Source organism: Pelmatolapia mariae, linkage group LG18 (genome assembly GCF_036321145.2).
Source record: "Pelmatolapia mariae isolate MD_Pm_ZW linkage group LG18, Pm_UMD_F_2, whole genome shotgun sequence".
NCBI classification, from domain to species: Eukaryota; Metazoa; Chordata; class Actinopteri; order Cichliformes; family Cichlidae; genus Pelmatolapia; species Pelmatolapia mariae.
The window spans coordinates 1837134-1859036 of record NC_086243.1 but is presented as its reverse complement, the minus strand read 5'-3'; the positions used below and the strand labels follow the sequence as shown (position 1 = coordinate 1859036).

Below are 21903 nucleotides of genomic sequence, written 5' to 3'. Positions count from 1 at the left end.
GGCCTGTGCTGGATGAGGACCTGTGCTTCAAGCTGAGGCCAGTTACATCACACCAGGTCCTGTGGCTCTGGCTGACGCCAATTGCACCACAACAGGGTCTGTGGCTCTGGCTCAGGCCATCTACACCCCACCAGGGCCTGTGCTCCTGGCTTTGGCAAACTACACCACACCAGGGCCTGTGGCTCTGGCTTAGGCTATATTCAACCCACCAGGGCCTGTGTTGCTGGTTGAGGCCACCTTCAACACACCAGGGCATGTGCTTCTGACTGAGGCCAACTACACCACACCTGGGCCTGTGCTGCTGGATGAGGACCTGTGCTTCTAGCTGAGGCCAACTACACCACACCAGGACCTGTGGCTCTGGCTGAGGCCAACTACACCCCATCAGGGCCTGTGCTGCTGGCTGAGACCATCTACAACACATCAGGGCCTGTGCTGCTGGCTGAGGCCATCTACACCACACCAGGGCCTGTATTGCTGGTTGAGGCCATGTTGATCACACCATGGGCTGTGGCTCTGGCTGAGGCCAACTACACCACACCAGGGCCTGTGGCTCTGGCTGAGGCCAACTACACCTCACCACGTTTTGTGCTTCTGGCTGAGACCAGCTACATCACACCAGGGCTTGTGCTCCTGGCTTTGGCCAACTACACCACACCAGGGCCTGTGGCTCTGGCTGAGGCCAACTACACCACACCAGGGCTATCTACACCCCACCAGGGTCTGTGGCACTGGCTGAGGCCATTTACACTCCACCAGGTCCTGTGGCTCTGGCTGAGGCCATCTACACCACACCAGGGCCTGTGTTGCTGGTTGAGGCCATGTGAATCACACCAGGGCCTGTGCTGCTAGCTGAAGCCATCTACACCAATACCAGGGCCTGTGCTGCTGTTTAAATGCTAAATTGAATCCTTTGTGTAGGGTATTAGGCAAGCATGCAGTTACCATTAACACTGTAGTTAAATTGGAGGGTTGTGTTCGTAACTTCAAGTACTGCCCACCTCACCACTTGATTCCATAAATTGACACTTTGTGCTGCGGCTTGCAGCTTACGGCCATACCACCCTGAGCACGCCCAAGCTCGTCTGATCTCGGAAGCTAAGCAGGGTTGGGCTTGGTTAGTACTTGGATGGGAGACTTCCTGGGAATATCAGGTGCTGTAAGCTTTTCCTTTTCATGTCATTGAATTGCTTTTGATCCAGAGATGGAGGGTGCCTGTGCTGCTAACATAGGGCATCTAAATTACACCAGGGCCTGTGCTTCTGGCTGAGGACCTGTGCTTCTGGCTGAGGACCTGTGCTTCTGGCTGAGGACCTGTGCTTCCGGCTAAGGCCAGCTACACCACACCAGGGCCTGTATTGCTGGCTGAGGCTGACTGCAACACACCAGGGCTTGCGCTTCTGACTGAGGCCACCTCCACCCCACCAGCTCCTCTGTCTCTGGCTGAGGCCATCTACACCCCACCAGGTCCTGTGCTGCTGGCTGAGGCTGACTGCAACACACCAGGGCCTGTGCTCCTGGCTTTGGCAAACTACACCACACCAGGGCCTGTGGCTCTGGCTGAGGCCATCTACACCACACCAGGGCCTGTGTTGCTGGTTGAGGCCATGTTAATCACACCAGGGCTTGTGCTGCTGACTGACACCAACTACACCACACCAGGGCCTGTGGCTCTGGCTGAGGCCAACTACACCCCATCAGGGCCTGTGCTCCTGGCTTTGGTCACCGAGAACACACCAGGGCATGTGTGTATGGTTGAGACCACCTACACCACACCAGGGCCATATACATCACACCACGGCCTGTGTTGCTGGTTGAGGCCACCTTCAACACACCAGGGCATGTGCTTCTGTCTGAGGCCAACTACACCACACCCGGGCCTATGCTGCTGGATGAGGACCTGTGCTTCTAGCTGAGGCCAGCTACACCACACCAGGTCCTGTGGCTCTGGCTGACGCCAACTGCACCACAACAGGGTCTGTGCCTCTGGCTGAGGCCATCTACACCCCACCAGTGCCTGTGCTCCTGGCTTTGGCAAACTACACCACACCAGGGCCTGTGGCTCTGGCTTAGGCTATATTCAACCCACCAGGGCCTGTGTTGCTGGTTGAGGCCATGTTAATCACACCAGGGCCTGTGCTGCTGGCTGAGGCCAACTACACCACACCAGGACCTGTGGCTCTAGCTGAGGCCAACTACACCCCACCAGGGCCTGTGCTGCTGGCTGAGGCCATCTACACCACACCAGGGCCTGTATTGCTGGTTGAAGCCATGTTGATCACACCATGGGCTGTGGCTCTGGCTGAGGCCAACTACACCACACCAGGGCCTGTGGCTCTGGCTGAGGCCAACTACACCTCACCACGTTTTGTGCTTTTGGCTGAGACCAGCTACACCACACCAGGGCTTGTGCTCCTGGCTTTGGCCAACTACACCACACCAGGGCCTGTGGCTCTGGCTGAGGCCAACTACACCACACCAGGGCTATCTACACCCCACCAGGGTCTGTGGCTCTGGCTGAGGCCATTTACACTTCACCAGGTCCTGTGGCTCTGGCTGAGGCCATCTACACCACACCAGGGCCTGTGTTGCTGGTTGAGGCCATGTGAATCACACCAGGGCCTGTGCTGCTGGCTGAGGCCAACTACACCACACCAGTGCCTGTGGCTCTGGCTGAGGCCAACTACACCTCACCACGTTTTGTGCTACTGGTTGAGGCCAGCTACACCACACCAGGTCCTGTGTTTCTGGTTGAGGCCATCTACACCACACCAGGGCCTGTGTTGCTGGTTGAGGCCATGTTAATCACACCAGGGACTGTGCTTCTGGCTGAGGACCTGTGCTTCCGGCTGAGGCCATCTCCAACACACCAGGGCCTGAGTTGCAGGATGAGGCCACCTCCACCTCACCAGGGCCTGTGCTGCTAGCTGAGGCCATCTACACCAATACCAGGGCCTGTGCTGCTGTTTAAATGCTAAATTGAATCCTTTGTGTAGGGTATTAGGCAAGCATGCAGTTACCATTAACACTGTAGTTAAATTGGAGGGTTGTGTTCGTAACTTCAAGTACTGCCCACCTCACCACTTGATTCCATAAATTGACACTTTGTGCTAGGGCTTGCAGCTTACGGCCATACCACCCTGAGCACGCCCAAGCTCGTCTGATCTCGGAAGCTAAGTAGGGTTGGGCTTGGTTAGTACTTGGATGGGTGACTTCCTGGGAATACCAGGTGCTGTAAGCTTTTCCTTTTCATGTCATTGAATTGCTTTTGATCCAGAGATGGAGGGTGCCTGTGCTGCTAACATAGGTCATCTAAATTACACCAGGGCATGTGCTTCTGGCTGAGGACCTGTGCTTCCGGCTGAGGCCAGCTACACCACACCAGGTCCTGTGCTGCTGGCTGAGGCTGACTGCAACACACCAGGGCTTGCGCTTCTGACTGAGGCCACCTCCACCCCACCTGCTCCTCTGTCTCTGGCTGAGGCCATCTACACCCCACCAGGTCCTGTGCTGCTGGCTGAGGCTGACTGCAACACACCAGGGCCTGTGCTCCTGGCTTTGGCAAACTACACCACACCAGGGCCTGTGGCTCTGGCTGAGGCCATCTACACCACACCAGGGCCTGTGTTGCTGGTTGAGGCCATGTTAATCACACCAGGGCTTGTGCTGCTGACTGACACCAACTACACCACACCAGGGCCTGTGGCTCTGGCTGAGGCCAACTACACCCCATCAGGGCCTGTGCTCGTGGCTTTGGTCACCGACAACACACCAGGGCATGTGTGTATGGTTGAGACCACCTACACAACACCAGGGCCATCTACACCACACCAGGGCCTGTGTTGCTGGTTGAGGCCATGTTAATAACACCAGGGCCTGTGCTGCTGGCTGAGGCCAACTACACCACACCAGGGCCTTTGCTCTGGCTGAGGCCATCTACACCACACAAGGGCCAACTACACCACACCAGGGCCTGTGGCTCTGGCTGAGGCCAACTACACCTCACCACGTTTTGTGCTTCTGGCTGAAACCAACTACACCACACCAGGTCTTGTACTCCTGGCTTTGGCCAACTACACCACACCAGGGCCTGTGGCTCTGGCTGAGGCCAACTACACCACACGAGGGCTATCTACACCACACCAGGGTCTGTGGCTCTGGCTGAGGCCATTTACACTCCACCAGGTCCTGTGGCTCTGGCTGAGGCCATCTACACCACACCAGGGCCATATACACCACACCACAGCCTGTGTTGCTGGTTGAGGCCATGTTGATCACACCAGGGCCTGTGCTACTGGCTGAGGCCAACTACACCACACCAGGCCCTGTGGCTTTTGCTGAGGCCAATTATACCACACCAGGGCCATCTACACCCCACCAGGGCCTGTGCTGCTGGGTGAGGCCACCTTCAACACACCAGGGCATGTGCTTCTGGCTGAGGCCAACAACACCACACCTGGGCCTGTGCTGCTGGATGAGGACCTGTGCTTCTAGCTGAGGCCAGCTACACCACACCAGGTCCTGTGGCTCTGGCTGACGCCAACTGCACCACAACGGGGTCTGTGGCTCTGGCTGAGGCCATCTATACCCCACCAGGGCCTGTGCTCCTGGCTTTGGCAAACTACACCACACCAGGGCCTGTGGCTCTGGCTTAGGCTACGTTCAACCCACCAGGGCCTGTATTGCTGGTTTAGGCCATGTTAATCACACCAGGGCCTGTGCTGCTGGCTGAGGCCAACTACACCACACCGGGACCTGTGGCTCTGGCTGAGGCCCACTACACCCCACCAGGGCCTGTGCTGCTGGCTGAGACCACCTACAACACATCAGGGCCTGTGCTGCTGGCTGAGGCCATCTACACCACACCAGGGCCTGTATTGCTGGTTGAGGCCATGTTGATCACACCATGGGCTGTGGCTCTGGCTGAGGCCAACTACACCACACCAGGGCCTGTGGCTCTGGCTGAGGCCAACTACACCTCACCACGTTTTGTGCTTCTGGCTGAGACCAGCTACACCACACCAGGGCTTGTGCTCATGGCTTTGGCCAACTACACCACACCAGGGCCTGTGGCTCTGGCTGAGGCCAACTACACCACACGAGGGCTATCTACACCCCACCAGGGTCTGTGGCTCTGGCTGAGGCCATTTACACTCCACCAGGTCCTGTGGCTCTGGCTGAGGACATCTACACCACACCAGGGCCATATACACCACACCACGGCCTGTGTTGCTGGTTGAGGCCATGTTGATCACACCAGGGCCTGTGCTACTGGCTGAGGCCAACTACACCACACCAGGGCCTGTGGCTTTTGCTGAGGCCAATTATACCACACCAGGGCCACTACACCCCACCAGGGCCTGTGCTGCTGGGTGAGGCCACCTTCAACACACCAGGGCATGTGCTTCTGGCTGAGGCCAACAACACCACACCTGGGCCTGTGCTTCTGGATGAGGACCTGTGCTTCTAGCTGAGGGCAGCTACACCACACCAGGACCTGTGGCTCTGGCTGACGCCAACTGCACCACAACGGGGTCTGTGGATCTGGATGAGGCCATCTATACCCCACCAGGGCCTGTGCTCCTGGCTTTGGCAAACTACACCACACCAGGGCCTGTGGCTCTGGCTTAGGCTATATTCAACCCACCACGGCCTGTATTGCTGGTTTAGGCCATGTTAATCACACCAGGGCCTGTGCTGCTGGCTGAGGCCAACTACACCACACCGGGACCTGTGGCTCTGGCTGAGGCCCACTACACCCCACCAGGGCCTGTGCTGCTGGCTGAGACCACCTACAACACATCAGGGCCTGTGCTGCTGGCTGAGGCCATCTACACCACACCAGGGCCTGTATTGCTGGTTGAGGCCATGTTGATCTCACCATGGGCTGTGGCTCTGGCTGAGGCCAACTACACCACACCAGGGCCTGTGGCTCTGGCTGAGGCCAACTACACCTCACCACGTTTTGTGCTTCTGGCTGAGACCAGCTACACCACACCAGGGCTTGTGCTCCTGGCTTTGGCCAACTACACCACACCAGGGCCTGTGGCTCTGGCTGAGGCCAACTACACCACACCAAGTCTATCTACACCCCACCAGGGTCTGTGGCTCTGGTTGAGGCCATTTACACTCCACCAGGTCCTGTGGCTCTGGCTGAGGCCATCTACACCACACCAGGGCCTGTGTTGCTGGTTGAGGCCATGTGAATCACACCAGTGCCTGTGCTGCTGGCTGAGGCCAACTACACCACACCAGGGCCATGTACACCCCACCAGGGCCTGTGCTGCTTGTTGAGGCAACCTTCAACACACCAGGGCATGTGCTTCTGGATGAGGCCACCTACACCACACCTGGGCCTGTGCTGCTGGATGAGGACCTGTGCTTCTAGCTGAGGCCAGCTACACCACACCAGGTCCTGTGGCTCTGGCTGACGCCAACTGCACCACAACAGGCTCTGTGGCTCTGGCTGAGGCCATCTACACCCCACCAGGGCCTGTGCTCCTGGCTTTGGCAAACTATACCACACCAGGGCCTGTGGCTCTGGCTTAGGCTATATTCAACCCACCAGGGCCTGTGTTGCTGGTTGAGGCCATGTTAATCACACCAGGGCCTGTGCTGCTGGCTGAGGCCAACTACACCACACCAGGACCTGTGGCTCTGGCTGAGGCAAACTACACCCCACCAGGGCCTGTGCTGCTGGCTGAGACCACCTACAACGCATCAGGGCCTGTGCTGCAGGCTGAGGCCATCTACACCACACCAGGGCCATCTACACCACACCAGGGCCTGTGTTGCTTGTTGAGGCCATGTTAATAACACCAGGGCATGTGCTGCTGGCTGAGGCCAACTACACCACACCAGGGCCTTTGGCTCTGGCTGAGGCCATCTACACCACACCAGGGCCATATACACCACACCATGGCCTCTGTTGCTGGTTGAGGCCACCTTCAACACACCAGGGCATGTGCTTCTGGATGAGGCCAACTACACCACACCTGGGCCTGTGCTGCTGGATGAGGACCTGTGCTTCAAGCTGAGGCCAGTTACACCACACCAGGTCCTGTGGCTCTGGCTGACGCCAATTGCACCACAACACGGTCTGTGGCTCTAGCTGAGGCCATCTACACCCCACCAGGGCCTGTGCTCCTGGCTTTGGCAAACTACACCACACCAGGGCCTGTGGCTCTGGCTTAGGCTATATTCAACCCACCAGGGCCTGTGTTGCTGGTTGAGGCCACCTTCAACACACCAGGGCCTGTGCTTCTGGCTGAGGCCAACTACACCACACCTGGGCCTGTGCTGCTGGATGAGGACCTGTGCTTCAAGCTGAGGCCAGTTACACCACACCAGGTCCTGTGGCTCTGGCTGACGCCAATTGCACCACAACACGGTCTGTGGCTCTAGCTGAGGCCATCTACACCCCACCAGGGCCTGTGCTCCTGGCTTTGGCAAACTACACCACACCAGGGCCTGTGGCTCTGGCTTAGGCTATATTCAACCCACCAGGGCCTGTGTTGCTGCTTGAGGCCACCTTCAACACACCAGGGCCTGTGCTTCTGGCTGAGGCCAACTACACCCCATCAGGGCCTGTGCTGCTGGCTGAGACCACCTACAACACATCAGGGCCTGTGCTGCTGGCTGAGGCCATCTACACCACACCAGGGCCTGTATTGCTGGTTGAGGCCATGTTGATCACACCATGGGCTGTGGCTCTGGCTGAGGCCAACTACACCACACCAGGGCCTGTGGCTCTGGCTGAGGCCAACTACACCTCACCACGTTTTGTGCTTCTGGCTGAGACCAGCTACACCACACCAGGGCTTGTGCTCCTGGCTTTGGCCAACTACACCACACCAGGGCCTGTGGCTCTGGCTGAGGCCAACTACACCACACCAGGGCTATCTACACCCCACCAGGGTCTGTGGCTCTGGCTGAGGCCATTTACACTCCACCAGGTCCTGTGGCTCTGGCTGAGGCCATCTACACCACACCAGGGCCTGTGGCTCTGGCTGAGGCCAACTACACCTCACCACGTTTTGTGCTACTGGCTGAGGCCAGCTACACCACACCAGGGCCTGTGTTTCTGGTTGAGGCCATGTTAGTCACACCAGGCCTGTGCTGCTGGATGAGGACCTATGCTTCTGGCTGAGGCCAGCCACACAACACCAGGTCCTGTGCTGCTGGATGAGGCTGACTGCAACACACCAGGGCTTGCGCTTCTGTCTGAGGCCACCTCCACCTAACCACGGCCTGTGGATCTGGCTGATGCCATCTACACCCCACCAGGGCCTGTGCTGCTGGCTGAGGCCACCTCCACCCCACCAGGTCCTGTGACTCTGCCTGAGGCCATCTACACCACAACAGGGCCTGTGTTGCTGGTTGAGGCCATGATAATCACACCAGGGCCTGTGCTTCTGGCTGAGGACCTGTGCTTCCGGCTGAGGCCATCTCCAACACACCAGGGCCTGAGTTGCAGGATGAGGCCACCTCCACCTCACCAGGGCCTGTGCTGCTAGCTGAGGCCATCTACACCAATACCAGGGCCTGTGCTGCTGTTTAAATGCTAAATTGAATCCTTTGTGTAGGGTATTAGGCAAGCATGCAGTTACCATTAACACTGTAGTTAAATTGGAGGGTTGTGTTCGTAACTTCAAGTACTGCCCACCTCACCACTTGATTCCATAAATTGACACTTTGTGCTGGGGCTTGCAGCTTACGGCCATACCACCCTGAGCACGCCCAAGCTCGTCTGATCTCGGAAGCTAAGCAGGGTTGGGCTTGGTTAGTACTTGGATGGGAGACTTCCTGGGAATACCAGGTGCTGTAAGCTTTTCCTTTTCATGTCATTGAATTGCTTTTGATCCAGAGATGGAGGGTGCCTGTGCTGCTAACATAGGTCATCTAAATTACACCAGGGCCTGTGCTTCTGGCTGAGGACCTGTGCTTCTGGCTGAGGACCTGTGCTTCCGGCTAAGGCCAGCTACACCACACCAGGGCCTGTATTGCTGGCTGAGGCTGACTGCAACACACCAGGGCTTGCGCTTCTGACTGAGGCCACCTCCACCCCACCAGCTCCTCTGTCTCTGGCTGAGGCCATCTACACCCCACCAGGTCCTGTGCTGCTGGCTGAGGCTGACTGCAACACACCAGGGCCTGTGCTCCTGGCTGAGGCAAACTACACCACACCAGGGCCTGTGGCTCTGGCTGAGGCCATCTACACCACACCAGGGCCTGTGTTGCTGGTTGAGGCCATGTTAATCACACCAGGGCTTGTGCTGCTGACTGACACCAACTACACCACACCAGGGCCTGTGGCTCTGGCTGAGGCCAACTACACCCCATCAGGGCCTGTGCTCCTGGCTTTGGTCACCGAGAACACACCAGGGCATGTGTGTATGGTTGAGACACCTACACCACACCAGGGCCATATACACCACACCACGGCCTGTGTTGCTGGTTGAGGCCACCTTCAACACACCAGGGCATGTGCTTCTGGCTGAGGCCAACTACACCACACCTGGGCCTATGCTGCTGGATGAGGACCTGTGCTTCTAGCTGTGGCCAGCTACAGCACACCAGGTCCTGTGGCTCTGGCTGGCGCCAACTGCACCACAACAGGGTCTGTGGCTCTGGCTGAGGCCATCTACACCACACCAGGGCCTGTGCTCCTGGCTTTCGCAAACTACACCACACCAGGGCCTGTGGCTCTGGCTTAGGCTATATTCAACCCACCAGGGCCTGTGTTGCTGGTTGAGGCCATGTTAATCACACCAGGGCCTGTGCTGCTGGCTGAGGCCCACTACACCACACCAGGACCTGTGGCTCTGGCTGAGGCCAACTACAACACATCAGGACCTGTGCTGCTGGCTGAGGCCATCTACACCACACCAGGGCCTGTATTGCTGGTTGAGGCCATGTTGATCACACCATGGGCTGTGGCTCTGGCTGAGGCCAACTACACCACACCAGGGCCTGTGGCTCTGGCTGAGGCCAACTACACCTCACCACGTTTTGTGCTTCTGGCTGAGACCAGCTACATCACACCAGGGCTTGTGCTCCTGGCTTTGGCCAACTACACCACACCAGGGCCTGTGGCTCTGGCTGAGGCCAACTACACCACACCAGGGCTATCTACACCCCACCAGGGTCTGTGGCTCTGGCTGAGGCCATTTACACTCCACCAGGTCCTGTGGCTCTGGCTGAGGCCATCTACACCACACCAGGGCCTGTGTTGCTGGTTGAGGCCATGTGAATCACACCAGGGCCTGTGCTGCTGGCTGTGGCCAACTACACCACACCAGGGCCTGTGGCTCTGGCTGAGGCCAACTACACCTCACCACGTTTTGTGCTACTGGCTGAGGCCAGCTACACTACACCAGGTCCTGTGACTCTGCCTGAGGCCATCTACACCACACCAGGGCCTGTGTTGCTGGTTGAGGCCATGTTAATCACACCAGGGCCTGTGCTCCTGGCTGAGGACCTGTGCTTCTGGCTGAGGCCAGCTACACCACACCAGGTCCTGTGCTGCTGGCTGAGGCTGACTGCAACACACCAGGGCTTGCGCTGCTGGCTGAGACCACCTACAACGCATCAGGGCCTGTGCTGCAGGCTGAGGCCATCTACACCACACCAGGGCCATCTACACCACACCAGGGCCTGTGTTGCTTGTTGAGGCCATGTTAATAACACCAGGGCCTGTGCTGCTGGCTGAGGCCAACTACACCACACCAGGGCCTTTGGCTCTGGCTGAGGCCATCTACACCACACCAGGGCCATATACACCACACCATGGCCTCTGTTGCTGGTTGAGGCCACCTTCAACACACCAGGGCATGTGCTTCTGGCTGAGGCCAACTACACCACACCTGGGCCTGTGCTGGATGAGGACCTGTGCTTCAAGCTGAGGCCAGTTACATCACACCAGGTCCTGTGGCTCTGGCTGACGCCAATTGCACCACAACAGGGTCTGTGGCTCTGGCTCAGGCCATCTACACCCCACCAGGCCCTGTGCTCCTGGCTTTGGCAAACTACACCACACCAGGGCCTGTGGCTCTGGCTTAGGCTATATTCAACCCACCAGGGCCTGTGTTGCTGGTTGAGGCCACCTTCAACACACCAGGGCATGTGCTTCTGACTGAGGCCAACTACACCACACCTGGGCCTGTGCTGCTGGATGAGGACCTGTGCGTCTAGCTGAGGCCAACTACACCACACCAGGACCTGTGGCTCTGGCTGAGGCCAACTACACCCCATCAGGGCCTGTGCTGCTGGCTGAGACCACCTACAACACATCAGGGCCTGTGCTGCTGGCTGAGGCCATCTACACCACACCAGGGCCTGTATTGCTGGTTGAGGCCATGTTGATCACACCATGGGCTGTGGCTCTGGCTGAGGCCAACTACACCACACCAGGGCCTGTGGCTCTGGCTGAGGCCAACTACACCTCACCACGTTTTGTGCTTCTGGCTGAGACCAGCTACATCACACCAGGGCTTGTGCTCCTGGCTTTGGCCAACTACACCACACCAGGGCCTGTGGCTCTGGCTGAGGCCAACTACACCACACAAGGGCTATCTACACCCCACCAGGGTCTGTGGCACTGGCTGAGGCCATTTACACTCCACCAGGTCCTGTGGCTCTGGCTGAGGCCATCTACACCACACCAGGGCCTGTGTTGCTGGCTGAGGCCATCTACACCAATACCAGGGCCTGTGCTGCTGTTTAAATGCTAAATTGAATCCTTTGTGTAGGGTATTAGGCAAGCATGCAGTTACCATTAACACTGTAGTTAAATTGGAGGGTTGTGTTCGTAACTTCAAGTACTGCCCACCTCACCACTTGATTCCATAAATTGACACTTTGTGCTGGGGCTTGCAGCTTACGGCCATACCACCCTGAGCACGCCCAAGCTCGTCTGATCTCGGAAGCTAAGCAGGGTTGGGCTTGGTTAGTACTTGGATGGGAGACTTCCTGGGAATACCAGGTGCTGTAAGCTTTTCCTTTTCATGTCATTGAATTGCTTTTGATCCAGAGATGGAGGGTGCCTGTGCTGCTAACATAGGGCATCTAAATTACACCAGGGCCTGTGCTTCTGGCTGAGGACCTGTGCTTCTGGCTGAGGACCTGTGCTTCCGGCTGAGGACCTGTGCTTCCGGCTAAGGCCAGCTACACCACACCAGGGCCTGTATTGCTGGCTGAGGCTGACTGCAACACACCAGGGCTTGCGCTTCTGACTGAGGCCACCTCCACCCCACCAGCTCCTCTGTCTCTGGCTGAGGCCATCTACACCCCACCAGGTCCTGTGCTGCTGGCTGAGGCTGACTGCAACACACCAGGGCCTGTGCTCCTGGCTGAGGCAAACTACACCACACCAGGGCCTGTGGCTCTGGCTGAGGCCATCTACACCACACCAGGGCCTGTGTTGCTGGTTGAGGCCATGTTAATCACACCAGGGCTTGTGCTGCTGACTGACACCAACTACACCACACCAGGGCCTGTGGCTCTGGCTGAGGCCAACTACACCCCATCAGGGCCTGTGCTCCTGGCTTTGGTCACCGAGAACACACCAGGGCATGTGTGTATGGTTGAGACCACCTACACCACACCAGGGCCATATACATCACACCACGGCCTGTGTTGCTGGTTGAGGCCACCTTCAACACACCAGGGCATGTGCTTCTGTCTGAGGCCAACTACACCACACCCGGGCCTATGCTGCTGGATGAGGACCTGTGCTTCTAGCTGAGGCCAGCTACACCACACCAGGTCCTGTGGCTCTGGCTGACGCCAACTGCACCACAACAGGGTCTGTGCCTCTGGCTGAGGCCATCTACACCCCACCAGTGCCTGTGCTCCTGGCTTTGGCAAACTACACCACACCAGGGCCTGTGGCTCTGGCTTAGGCTATATTCAACCCACCAGGGCCTGTGTTGCTGGTTGAGGCCATGTTAATCACACCAGGGCCTGTGCTGCTGGCTGAGGCCAACTACACCACACCAGGACCTGTGGCTCTGGCTGAGGCCAACTACACCCCACCAGGGCCTGTGCTGCTGGCTGAGGCCATCTACACCACACCAGGGCCTGTATTGCTGGTTGAAGCCATGTTGATCACACCATGGGCTGTGGCTCTGGCTGAGGCCAACTACACCACACCAGGGCCTGTGGCTCTGGCTGAGGCCAACTACACCTCACCACGTTTTGTGCTTTTGGCTGAGACCAGCTACACCACACCAGGGCTTGTGCTCCTGGCTTTGGCCAACTACACCACACCAGGGCCTGTGGCTCTGGCTGAGGCCAACTACACCACACCAGGGCTATCTACACCCCAACAGGGTCTGTGGCTCTGGCTGAGGCCATTTACACTTCACCAGGTCCTGTGGCTCTGGCTGAGGCCATCTACACCACACCAGGGCCTGTGTTGCTGGTTGAGGCCATGTGAATCACACCAGGGCCTGTGCTGCTGGCTGAGGCCAACTACACCACACCAGGGCCTGTGGCTCTGGCTGAGGCCAACTACACCTCACCACGTTTTGTGCTACTGGTTGAGGCCAGCTACACCACACCAGGTCCTGTGTTTCTGGTTGAGGCCATCTACACCACACCAGGGCCTGTGTTGCTGGTTGAGGCCATGTTAATCACACCAGGGCCTGTGCTTCTGGCTGAGGACCTGTGCTTCCGGCTGAGGCCATCTCCAACACACCAGGGCCTGAGTTGCAGGATGAGGCCACCTCCACCTCACCAGGGCCTGTGCTGCTAGCTGAGGCCATCTACACCAATACCAGGGCCTGTGCTGCTGTTTAAATGCTAAATTGAATCCTTTGTGTAGGGTATTAGGCAAGCATGCAGTTACCATTAACACTGTAGTTAAATTGGAGGGTTGTGTTCGTAACTTCAAGTACTGCCCACCTCACCACTTGATTCCATAAATTGACACTTTGTGCTGGGGCTTGCAGCTTACGGCCATACCACCCTGAGCACGCCCAAGCTCGTCTGATCTCGGAAGCTAAGCAGGGTCGGGCTTGGTTAGTACTTGGATGGGTGACTTCCTGGGAATACCAGGTGCTGTAAGCTTTTCCTTTTCATGTCATTGAATTGCTTTTGATCCAGAGATGGAGGGTGCCTGTGCTGCTAACATAGGTCATCTAAATTACACCAGGGCATGTGCTTCTGGCTGAGGACCTGTGCTTCCGGCTGAGGCCAGCTACACCACACCAGGTCCTGTGCTGCTGGCTGAGGCTGACTGCAACACACCAGGGCTTGCGCTTCTGACTGAGGCCACCTCCACCCCACCAGCTCCTCTGTCTCTGGCTGAGGCCATCTACACCCCACCAGGTCCTGTGCTGCTGGCTGAGGCTGACTGCAACACACCAGGGCCTGTGCTCCTGGCTTTGGCAAACTACACCACACCAGGGCCTGTGGCTCTGGCTGAGGCCATCTACACCACACCAGGGCCTGTGTTGCTGGTTGAGGCCATGTTAATCACACCAGGGCTTGTGCTGCTGACTGACACCAACTACACCACACCAGGGCCTGTGGCTCTGGCTGAGGCCAACTACACCCCATCAGGGCCTGTGCTCCTGGCTTTGGTCACCGACAACACACCAGGGCATGTGTGTATGGTTGAGACCACCTACACAACACCAGGGCCATCTACACCACACCAGGGCCTGTGTTGCTGGTTGAGGCCATGTTAATAACACCAGGGCCTGTACTGCTGGCTGAGGCCAACTACACCACACCAGGGCCTTTGCTCTGGCTGAGGCCATCTACACCACACAAGGGCCAACTACACCACACCAGGGCCTGTGGCTCTGGCTGAGGCCAACTACACCTCACCACGTTTTGTGCTTCTGGCTGAAACCAACTACACCACACCAGGTCTTGTACTCCTGGCTTTGGCCAACTACACCACACCAGGGCCTGTGGCTCTGGCTGAGGCCAACTACACCACACGAGGGCTATCTACACCCCACCAGTGTCTGTGGCTCTGGCTGAGGCCATTTACACTCCACCAGGTCCTGTGGCTCTGGCTGAGGCCATCTACACCACACCAGGGCCATATACACCACACCACCGCCTGTGTTGCTGGTTGAGGCCATGTTGATCACACCAGGGCCTGTGCTACTGGCTGAGGCCAACTACACCACACCAGGCCCTGTGGCTTTTGCTGAGGCCAATTATACCACACCAGGGCCATCTACACCCCACCAGGGCCTGTGCTGCTGGGTGAGGCCACCTTTAACACACCAGGGCATGTGCTTCTGGCTGAGGCCAACAACACCACACCTGGGCCTGTGCTGCTGGATGAGGACCTGTGCTTCTAGCTGAGGCCAGCTACACCACACCAGGTCCTGTGGCTCTGGCTGACGCCAACTGCACCACAACGGGGTCTGTGGCTCTGGCTGAGGCCATCTATACCCCACCAGGGCCTGTGCTCCTGGCTTTGGCAAACTACACCACACCAGGGCCTGTGGCTCTGGCTTAGGCTACGTTCAACCCACCAGGGCCTGTATTGCTGGTTTAGGCCATGTTAATCACACCAGGGCCTGTGCTGCTGGCTGAGGCCAACTACACCACACCGGGACCTGTGGCTCTGGCTGAGGCCCACTACACCCCACCAGGGCCTGTGCTGCTGGCTGAGACCACCTACAACACATCAGGGCCTGTGCTGCTGGCTGAGGCCATCTACACCACACCAGGGCCTGTATTGCTGGTTGAGGCCATGTTGATCACACCATGGGCTGTGGCTCTGGCTGAGGCCAACTACACCACACCAGGGCCTGTGGCTCTGGCTGAGGCCAACTACACCTCACCACGTTTTGTGCTTCTGGCTGAGACCAGCTACACCACACCAGGGCTTGTGCTCCTGGCTTTGGCCAACTACACCACACCAGGGCCTGTGGCTCTGGCTGAGGCCAACTACACCACACCAAGGCTATCTACACCGCACCAGGGTCTGTGGCTCTGGCTGAGGCCATTTACACTCCACCAGGTCCTGTGGCTCTGGCTGAGGCCATCTACACCACACCAGGGCCTGTGTTGCTGGTTGAGGCCATGTGAATCACACCAGGGCCTGTGCTGCTGGCTGAGGCCAACTACACCACACCAGGGCCTGTGGCTTTTGCTGAGGCCAACTACACCACACCAGGGCCATCTACACCCCACCAGGGCCTGTCCTGCTGGTTGAGGCAACCTTCAACACACCAGGGCATGTGCTTCTGGATGAGGCCATCTACACCACACCTGGGCCTGTGCTGCTGGATGAGGACCTGTGCTTCTAGCTGAGGCCAGCTACACCACACCAGGTCCTGTGGCTCTGGCTGACGCCAACTGCACCACAACAGGGTCTGTGGCTCTGGCTGAGGCCATCTACACCCCACCAGGGCCTGTGCTCCTGGCTTTGGCAAACTACACCACACCAGGGCCTGTGGCTCTGGTGTAGGCTATATTCAACCCACCAGGGCCTGTGTTGCTGGTTGAGGCCATGTTAATCACACCAGGGCCTGTGCTGCTGGCGGAGGCCAAATACACCACACCAGGACCTGTGGCTCTGGCTGAGGCAAACTACACCCCACCAGGGCCTGTGCTGCTGGCTGAGACCACCTACAACGCATCAGGGCCTGTGCTGCAGGCTGAGGCCATCTACACCACACCAGGGCCATCTACACCACACCAGGGCCTGTGTTGCTTGTTGAGGCCATGTTAATAACACCAGGTCCTGTGCTGCTGGCTGAGGCCAACTACACCACACCAGGGCCTTTGGCTCTGGCTGAGGCCATCTACACCACACCAGGGCCATATACACCACACCATGGCCTCTGTTGCTGGTTGAGGCCACCTTCAACACACCAGGGCATGTGCTTCTGGCTGAGGCCAACTACACCACACCTGGGCCTGTGCTGCTGGATGAGGACCTGTGCTTCAAGCTGAGGCCAGTTACACCACACGAGGTCCTGTGCCTCTGGCTGACGCCAATTGCACCACAACAGGGTCTGTGGCTCTGGCTGAGGCCATCTACACCCCACCAGTTCCTGTGCTCCTGGCTTTGGCAAACTACACCACACCAGGGCCTGTGGCTCTGGCTTAGGCTATATTAAACCCACCAGGGCCTGTGTTACTGGTTGAGGCCACCTTCAACACACCAGGGCATGTGCTTCTGACTGAGGCCAACTACACCACACCTGGGCCTGTGCTGCTGGATGAGGACCTGTGCTTCTAGCTGAGGCCAACTACACCACACCAGGACCTGTGGCTCTGGCTGAGGCCAACTACACCCCATCAGGGCCTGTGCTGCTGGCTGAGACCACCTACAACACATCAGGGCCTGTGCTTCTGGCTGAGGCCATTTACACCACACCAGGGCCTGTATTGCTGGTTGAGGCCATGTTGATCACACCATGGGCTGTGGCTCTGGCTGAGGCCAACTACACCACACCAGGGCCTGTGGCTCTGGCTGAGGCCACCTACACCTCACCACGTTTTGTGCTTCTGGCTGAGACCAGCTACATCACACCAGGGCTTGTGCTCCTGGCTTTGGCCAACTACACCACACCAGGGCCTGTGGCTCTGGCTGAGGCCAACTACACCACACCAGGGCTATCTACACCCCACCAGGTCCTGTGACTCTGCCTGAGGCCATCTACACCACACCAGGGCCTGTGTTGCTGGTTGAGGCCATGTTAATCACACCAGGGCCTGTGCTTCTGGCTGAGGACCTGTGCTTCCGGCTGAGGCCATCTCCAACACACCAGGGCCTGAGTTGCAGCATGAGGCCACCTCCACCTCACCAGGGCCTGTGCTGCTAGCTGAGGCCATCTACACCAATACCAGGGCCTGTGCTGCTGTTTAAATGCTAAATTGAATCCTTGGTGTAGGGTATTAGGCAAGCATGCAGTTACCATTAACACTGTAGTTAAATTGGAGGGTTGTGTTCGTAACTTCAAGTACTGCCCACCTCACCACTTGATTCCATAAATTGACACTTTGTGCTGGGGCTTGCAGCTTACGGCCATACCACCCTGAGCACGCCCAAGCTCGTCTGATCTCGGAAGCTAAGCAGGGTTGGGCTTGGTTAGTACTTGGATGGGAGACTTCCTGGGAATACCAGGTGCTGTAAGCTTTTCCTTTTCATGTCATTGAATTGCTTTTGATCCAGAGATGGAGGGTGCCTGTGCTGCTAACATAGGGCATCTAAATTACACCAGGGCCTGTGCTTCTGGCTGAGGACCTGTGCTTCCAGCTGAGGCCAGCTACACCACACCAGGTACTGTGTTGCTGGCTGAGGCTGACTGCAACACACCAGGGCTTGTGCGTCTGACTGAGGCCACCTCCACCCCACCAGCTCCTCTGTCTCTGGCTTAGGCCATTTACACCCCACCAGGTCCTGTGCTGCTGGCTGAGGCTGACTGCAACACACCAGGGCCTGTGCTCCTGGCTTTGGCAACCTACACCACACCAGGACCTGTGGCTGTGGCTGAGGCCATCTACACCACACCAGGGCCTGTGGCTCTGGGTGAGGCCAACTACACCCCATCAGCGCCTGTGCTCCTGGCTTTGGTCACCGACAACACACCAGGGCATGTGTGTATGGTTGAGACCACCTACACCACACCAGGGCCATATACACCACACCACGGCCTGTGTTGCTGGTTGAGGCCACCTTCAACACACCAGGGCATGTGCTTCTGGCTGAGGCCAACTACACCACACCGGGTCCTGTGGCTCTGGCTGACGCCAACTACACCCCACCAGGGTCTGTTGCTCTGGCTGAGGCCATTTACACTCCACCAGTTCCTGTGGCTCTGGCTGAGGCCATCTACACCACACCAGGGCCTGTGTTGCTGGTTGAGGCCATGTGAATCACACCAGGGCCTGTGCTGCTGGCTGAGGCCAACTACACCACACCAGGGCCTGTGGCTCTGGCTGAGGCCAACTACACCTCACCACGTTTTGTGCTACTGGTTGAGGCCAGCTACACCACACCAGGGCCTGTGTTCCTTGTTGAGGCCATCTACACCACACCAGGGCCTGTGTTGCTGGTTGAGGCCATGTTAATCACACCAGGTCCTGTGCTTCTGGCTGACGCCAACTGCACCACAACAGGGTCTGTGGCTCTGGCTGAGGCCATCTACACCCCACCAGGGCCTGTGCTCCTGGCTGAGGACCTGTGCTTCCGGCTGAGGCCATCTCCAACACACCAGGGCCTGAGTTGCAGGATGAGGCCACCTCCACCTCACCAGGGCCTGTGCTGCTAGCTGAGGCCATCTACACCAATACCAGGGCCTGTGCTGCTGTTTAAATGCTAAATTGAATTCTTTGTGTAGGGTATTAGGCAAGCATGCAGTTACCATTAACACTGTAGTTAAATTGGAGGGTTGTGTTTGTACCTTCAAGTACTGCCCACCTCACCACTTGATTCCATAAATTGACACTTTGTGCTGGGGCTTGCAGCTTCTGGCCATACCACCCTGAGCACGCAAGCTCTCGTGTGATCTCGGATTCTAAGCAGGGTTGGGCTTGGTTAGTACTTGGATGGGAGACTTCCTGGGAATAACAGGCGCTGTAAGCTTCTCCTTTTCATGTCATTGAACTGCTTTTGATCGAGAGAAGGAGGGTGCCTGTGCTGTTAACATAGGTCATCTAAATTACACCATGGCGTGTGTTTCTGGCTGAGGACCTGTTCTTCCGGCTGAGGCCATCTACAACACACCAGGGCATATGCAGCTGGCTGAGGCCACCTATACACCACCAGGGCCTGTGCTGCTGGCTGAGGCCACGTACAACACACCAGGGCCTGTTCTCCTGGCTTTGGCCACCTCCACCAAACCAGGGCCTGTGCTGCTGGCTGAGGCCATCTACACCACACCAGGGCCTGTGCTGCTGGCTGATGCCATCTACACCCCACCAGGGCCTGTGCTGCTGGCTGAGGCCACGTACAACACACCAGGGCCAGTGCTCCTGGCTTTGACCACCTACAACACACCAGGGCATGTGCTTCTGGCTGAGGCCACCTACACCACAGCATTTCCTGTGCTGCTGGCTGAGGCCATCTACACCACACCAAGACCTGTGGCTCTGGCTGAGGCCATCTTCACCCCACCAGGGCCTGTGTTGCTGGTTGAGGACCTGTGCTTCTGGCAGAGGCCAGCTACACCACACCAGGGCCAGCTACAACCCACCAGGGTCTGTGACTCTGGCTGAGGGCAACTACACCAAACCAGGGCCATCCACACCCCACCAGGTCCTGTGGCTGTGCCTGGGGCCATCTACACCACACCAGGGCCTGAGTTGCAGCATGAGGCCACCTCCACCCCACCAGCTCCTCTATCTCTGGCTGAGTCCATCTACACCCCACCAGGGTCTGTGCTGCAGGATGAGGTCATCTGCAACACACCAGGGCCTGTGCTGCTGTTTAAATGCTAAATTGAGTCCTTGGTGTAGGGTATTAGGCAAGCATGCAGTTACCATTAACACTGTAGTTAAATTTGAGGGTTGTGCTGGTAACTTCAAGTTCTCCCCACCTCACCACTTGATTCCATAAATTGACACTTTGTGCTGGGGCCTGCAGCTTACGGCCATACCACCCTGAGCACTCCTGATCTCGTCTGATCTCAGAAGCAAAGCAGGGTTGGGCTTGGTTAGTACTTCCATGGGAGACTGCCTGGGAATACCAGGCGTTGTTAGCTATTCCTTTTCATGTCACTGATGAACTTTTGATCCAGAGAAGGAGGGTGCCTGTGCTGCTAACATAGGTAATCGAAATTACACCAGAGCGGGTGCTTCTGGCTGAGGGCCTGTGCTTCTGTCTGAGGCCAGCCACACCACACCAGGTCCTGTGCTGCTGGCTGAGGCTGACTGCAACACACCATGGTCTGTGCTCCTGGCTTTGGCCACCTACAACACACCAGGTCATGTGCTTCTGGCTGAGGCCATCTACACCCCACCAGGGCCTGTGCTCCTGTCTTTGGCCAGCTACACCACACAAGGGCCTGTGTCTCTGGTTGAGGCCAACTACACAACACCAGGGCCATCTACACCCCACCAGGGCCTTTGCTGCTGGCTGAGGCCATCTACAACACACCAGGGCCTGTGTTGCTGGTTGAGGCGATGTTAATCACACCAGGGCGTGTGCTGCTGGATGAGGACCTATGCTTCTGGATGAGGCCATCTACACCCCACCAGGGCCTGTGGCTCTGGCTGAGGCCATCTACACCACACCAGGGCCTGTGTTGCTGGTTGAGACCATGTTAATCACACCAGAGCCTGTGCTGCTGGATGAGGACCTGTGCTTCTGGCTGAGGCCATCTACAACACACCAGGACCTCTGTTGCTGGCTGAGGCCATGTTAATCACACCACTGCCTGTGCTGCTGGCTGAGGCCAAGTGCACCACACCACGACCTGAGCTTCTGGCTGAGGCCATCTACACCACACCAGGGCCTGTGTTGCTGGTTGAGGCCATGTTAATCACACCAGTGCCTGTGCTGCTGGCTGAGGCCAAGTACACCACACCAGGACCTGTGCTTCTGGCTGAGGCCAGCTACACCACACCAGGGTCATCGACACCCCACCATTGTCTGTGGCTCTGGCTGAGGCCATCTGCACCGCACCATGGCCTGTGGCTCTGCCTGAGGCCAACTACACCACACCAGGGCATGTGGCTCTGGCTGAGGCCAGCTACACCACACCAGGTCCTTTGCTGATGGATGAGGCCACCTCCACCAAACCACGGTCTGTTGCTCTGCCTGAGGCCATCTACAACACACCACGGCCTGTGTTCCTGGCTTTGGGCACCTACACCACACCAGTTCCTGTGGCTCTGGCTGAGGCCAACTACACCACACCAGGGCCATCGACACCCCACCAGTGTCTGTGGCTCTGGCTGAGGCTGACTGCAACACACCCA

General features: G+C 57.8%; 6 non-coding genes and 1 pseudogene across 6 annotated transcripts; all 7 read left to right on the top strand.

Moving 5' to 3' along the window:
- The first annotated feature begins 1047 nt into the window (after positions 1–1047).
- LOC134617729 (5S ribosomal RNA) lies at positions 1048–1166 on the top strand. The gene has a single exon (XR_010091618.1). It is a non-coding gene; the product is annotated as a 5S ribosomal RNA (ribosomal RNA).
- Positions 1167–3122: 1956 nt separating this feature from the next.
- Positions 3123–3241, top strand: LOC134617740 (5S ribosomal RNA). Its single transcript, XR_010091629.1, has one exon. It is a non-coding gene; the product is annotated as a 5S ribosomal RNA (ribosomal RNA).
- A 5470-nt stretch (positions 3242–8711) lies between these two features.
- Positions 8712–8830, top strand: LOC134617680 (5S ribosomal RNA). Its single transcript, XR_010091571.1, has one exon. It is a non-coding gene; the product is annotated as a 5S ribosomal RNA (ribosomal RNA).
- Positions 8831–11876: 3046 nt separating this feature from the next.
- LOC134617902 (5S ribosomal RNA) lies at positions 11877–11995 on the top strand. Its single transcript, XR_010091770.1, has one exon. It is a non-coding gene; the product is annotated as a 5S ribosomal RNA (ribosomal RNA).
- A 1956-nt stretch (positions 11996–13951) lies between these two features.
- On the top strand, positions 13952–14070 carry LOC134617717 (5S ribosomal RNA). Its single transcript, XR_010091606.1, has one exon. It is a non-coding gene; the product is annotated as a 5S ribosomal RNA (ribosomal RNA).
- Positions 14071–17999: 3929 nt separating this feature from the next.
- LOC134617890 (5S ribosomal RNA) lies at positions 18000–18118 on the top strand. Its single transcript, XR_010091759.1, has one exon. It is a non-coding gene; the product is annotated as a 5S ribosomal RNA (ribosomal RNA).
- A 2447-nt stretch (positions 18119–20565) lies between these two features.
- LOC134617764 (5S ribosomal RNA) lies at positions 20566–20684 on the top strand (annotated as a pseudogene).
- Positions 20685–21903: the final 1219 nt, after the last annotated feature.